This window comes from Castanea sativa, chromosome 6 (assembly GCF_040712315.1).
Source record: "Castanea sativa cultivar Marrone di Chiusa Pesio chromosome 6, ASM4071231v1".
NCBI classification, from domain to species: domain Eukaryota; kingdom Viridiplantae; phylum Streptophyta; class Magnoliopsida; order Fagales; family Fagaceae; genus Castanea; species Castanea sativa.
The window spans coordinates 39,216,132-39,221,096 of NC_134018.1; positions in this window are offsets into that span (position 1 = coordinate 39,216,132).

Here is a 4,965-nt window from a genome sequence, read left to right on the forward strand (position 1 = left end):
AGCTTAGATATTTAATACATGAGAATCATCCATACAAATTCTCTCGCTTGCTTTCTCTCATTCTCTCTCTCTTTCTGTGATTCCCAACCTCCCTTGTTGGAGCTTGATCTTGATTGCAAGATTTCAACATGGTATCAGAGCTTGAACTAGTTCAGAATTTCCTCGCTAGTACTCACTGATTTCCTGGTTCATTCCTTCTCTAATTTTCCAATTCAATTCCGTTTTCCTAGTGTTCGTTCTCGTCAAGTAGAATTTGTCACGCTTCTTGATTGTTTGCACTCGTTTTCATCATAATTAAGTTTCTTGTGGTACTGGTACTAGTGCTTCCACTTCAACCACACAGACACAATCCCCTCAACTTTGGGAGATAGCTTCTAGTCCTTATTACTTGCCAAATAGTGATAACCAATTGGCTTGTCTCTTGTGGTACAACACCTTACTAAAGAGAACTACAACACCTGGAGTAGGTCAATTCTTGTAGCTTTGGATGCAAAAAGTAAGCTGGGTTTCATAGATGGATCTATACCAAAACCTCGAGAAACAGATCCACACTATATTGCTTGGTGCAAATGCAACAGTATGGTCTTGGCTTGGTTGTTCAATTCACTCACTAAGGATCTACAATCTAGTGTTATATACTTCAAGACTACTAGGGATGTGTGGCTTGATTTACAACATAGGTACTCTCAGTGGCGGCGCCACGTACAAGTCAGGGTGTTCCCAGGAACACCCTGACTTGAAATTTTTTTTTTTTTTTATATGTAATAATTAAAATTTTTTATATATGAAGATATCAGGAACACCCTCAACAAAATTAGGAACACCCTCAAATTTTTTTAAAAAAATTTATTTGTTCTACCCAAAAAAAACAAAAAAAAAAAACCCAAAAAAAAATTTAAACTAAAATCTAAAAAAAAAAAAATTGTAACTGAGACAGAAGCAAGCCCACAGCAAGCCCATAACAAGCCCACGGCAAGTCCACAGATTCTCAAAAAAAAAAAAAAAAACACACGGTCTCGCAGAGCAAACCAAAACCCCAATATAGACAAAACAGACCAAACTCCAAACCCCAAACCCCAATACAGAGCAAACTAAAGTACCAGCTCGTTCGTCGTCGCCGCAGCTCGCTCGTCGTCGCCGTAGCTCGCTCGTCTTCGTCGTCACTCATCGTGGATCATGCCTCATCGCAGATAGCGTGTTGCTCATCGTAGATCGCCCCTCATCGCCTCATGGCCCTCATCGCAGATCGCGCGTTGCTCATCGCAGATCGCGCCTCCGCCGCCTCATCGCCTCATCAAAGATCGCGCCTCATCACTCATCGCAGATCACAGATTGGGATCGCAAAGCTGCTCCGGTCTCGGTGCTCGGTGCTCGGAGCTCGATGCTCGATGCTCGATGATCAGGATCTCAAGGTATTTCTCTCTCTTTTTCTCTCTCACTCTCTCGCAGTCTGTCACACTCTCTCTCTCTCTCTCTCTATCTGAAATGAAATCTATGAAATGAATTAATGAAATAAAATTAATGAATGATCTTTTTATTCTAACTCTCTCTCTTTTGAGCTGTAGGTTAGTGATTGGTAGATTTATTAATATTTTGTTTTTTGCTTTTTTTTTTTTCTATTTACTTTTTAAATTTGACTTTATCTTATTTTTATCCGTTTAGTGATGGTCAATTAAATTTGTGTTGGTGTTAGTGAGATATGTGTAATGTGTATTGTAATTTGTGATTGTGAAATTTTCTGATTGGCAGGTGGTTATTATAATTGGGGCATCAGGCATGAGGCTTATAACAATGTGCTTGTCTCTTGAGTGGGGTAGGGGTAGATGGGCACATGGGGTCGAGTTACATTGCTTTAATTATTGTGTTGCACATAAGATGTGTAATGACTGACTCTTTTAGTGTAATATGTATATGAGGCTAAACAATATAATAAATTAAAGTAGTATAATTAATGACAAATAAATTAAATCAATATAGTTTATTGTTACGCTAAACAACAATAATTAAAGCAATATAATTAACCAATACAGTGTAAAAGACAAACAAATTAAATTATGTTAGACTAAACAACAATTAATAATTTTATAATTAATGAAACAACAATATAACAAATTATAATTTATAAAAAACAAACAAATTAATGAAACAAATAAACAACAATAATTAATAATTTTATTAATATTTCAAATAAACTTATAGTTTATTATTTATTCTTTTGCTAAAATTATGGACAAATATTTGATAAGAAAACCATGCACCCAAAAAAAATTTTCTGAGAAAAATTTTTAGGAACACCCTGAAAAAAATTCCTGGAGCCGCCACTGGGTACTCTCAAGGCAATGGCCCCAGAATTTTTGAGCTAAAAGAAGAGGTCAGTTCTTTGGCTCAAGAAGACTTAACTATCAATGCCTATTACACTAAGTTCAATAGTGTTTGGGATGAGTACTCTAGTTACAAATCTTGCTCCTGTGGACACCAAGTTAAAGATTGCACTTTGCACCATGTCATTCTTAATGGGGCTTAATGACACTTATGCAACCGTGAGAGGACATATACTTCTCACGGACCCAATTCCTTCTTTGACCAAACGTTTTTTCTCATTTGGTTCAAGATAAGAAACAAAAGAAAATTGGTGCTGGAAAGAATATTTGTAAATATTTGTAGTGTTGAATTTGCTACCAACGTTGAGTAAATTGAGATTGAGGTGTAATTCTTATAAAATATTCACTAGTTCTTCTTTACTTATATGTTATATTTATTCTTAAAACTATTTTGTTTAGTTTTTCTTTCTAAGTAATCTAACTTTACTATTATTTAAATGCAACAAGAACATGTGCACCTAAGGAGGTTGATAACTTGACATGGTCCATGAAATGTAGTTTTTTTTTTTTTCTTCTTTTGTGGGAATGATATTATTAGTGATGTAAACTTAAAATATATACTTTTTAGTACTTCTTAAGATCTATCTTTTTTTGAAGATGTAAACTTGTAATTACATGCATTTTGACAGTGAGTTATTGACATTGAAGACTTTTTCTATCACGAATTTATGACTATAAAGAATTTTTGTCATGCTCAAAACTGTCAGAATTGTTTTTGATTTTTTTTAGTTGATTTTATTTATTCTTTCTAAACAGGTTGTCATTGATTTTATTTATTCTCTCTAAACAAGTTATATTGATTTGTTCTTATAATTGGTAAAAAAAAAAAAAAAAAAAGCTCGTTTGAAAAATATGGGTCAACCCGACCCAACCCGCAACCCGATTAATCCGTAACCCATTTAAAAACGACTAATTTTGACCCGCAAACCCAATTGACCCAACCTAAACCCGACTCGACCCACCCATTTTGCCACGTATAGTTATGGCAGACAAGTATAGTATGACAATAATAAAGGCAATATGCTTCCCATTAGATGAAATAAATAAGGAATCCTTAACAAAAGAAACGATCTAGCAATAAGAAACAGGTTATGAGTGAAATTAGAAAGACAAGAAATGAAATAATTATGATAAATAATAAAATCAAAAGGAAAAAAATGTTAGTCTGCCATGTTTAGTTGTATTACGGGATTAAGACCAAGAAGGGAACCACTTCCTCAACGTGGGTAACCTCCCAGGAGGATTCTGCTGTTAGAAATTACCCACTTTGAGGGAACGGGCCTGAATGGCTTATACCCAAATGAATCCCTTATCCTCAACAGAGGGTAGGCTTTTATAGGGAGAGAAGGGATTAGCCTATTGGTGCATGCCTGCCATTCTACCCTCTCTATTTCTCTTCCTGATTCTCTTTCTCTTTCTTTTCTGTTTTGCTACTTTGATTCTCTCCCACTGCTTTTCTTTTTTTCTTAATGCTTACTCGTGTAATGTTATGGTGATGGTGGTGCTGTAATTCTCTCCTAGTGGTTGTTATTGTTGCGATGATGATATTGTACACAGCGAGAGCCCTCTATATACTGCCTTTCGTGACTGGTTTTTACTATTTTACCCTTTAACTATATTTTTCTGGGCGTGGGTATACTTTCAGATCACTTACTAGCTTGTTAGCTGCCCGGCCACCACCACTTACTTGTGCTGGCTGTGTCAAACCCCATTTAGACAAAGAATTCTACTTTGTTTGCTTGTTCACCATGGGAATTGTTTTTTATTTTTTTTTAATTGATTTTATTCATTCTGTTTAAACAAGTTTTCATTGATTTTATTCATTCTCTCTAAACAAGTTATGTTGATTTATTTTTATAATTGAAAAAAAAAACCCGTTTGAAAAATACATGGAAACCCGACCTGACCCGCAACTCGATTGACCTGTAACCTAATTGACCCGTAACCCGTTTGATCCATTTAAAAACGACCCGTTTTGACCCGCGACCCAATTGAATCACAAACCAAATTGACCCAACTTGAACCCAACCTGACCCGCCCATTTTGCCACGTATAGTTATGGCAGACAAGTACAGTATAACAATAATAAAGGCAATATGCTTCCCACTAGATGAAATAAATAAGGAATCCTTAACAAAAGAAACGATCTAGCAATAAGAAACAGGTTATAAGTGAAATTACAAAGACAAGAAATGAAATAATTATGATAAATAATAAAATCAAAAGGAAAAAATTGTTAGTCTGCCATGTTTAGTTGTATTATGGGATTAAGACCAAGAAGAGAACCACTTCCTCAACGTGGGTAACCTCGCAGGAGGATTCTACTATTAGAAATTACTCACTTTAAGGGAACAGGCTTGAATGGCTTATACCCAAATGAATCCCTTATCCTCAACAGAGGGTAGGCTTTTACAGGGAGAAAATGAATTAGCCTATTGGTGCATGTCTGTCATTCTACACTCTCTATTTCTCTTCCTAATTCTCTTTCTTTTCCGTTTTGCTTCTTTGATTCTCTCCCACTCCTTTTCTTTCTTTCTTAGTGCTTACTCGTGTAATGTTATGGTGATGGTGGTGCTGTAATTCT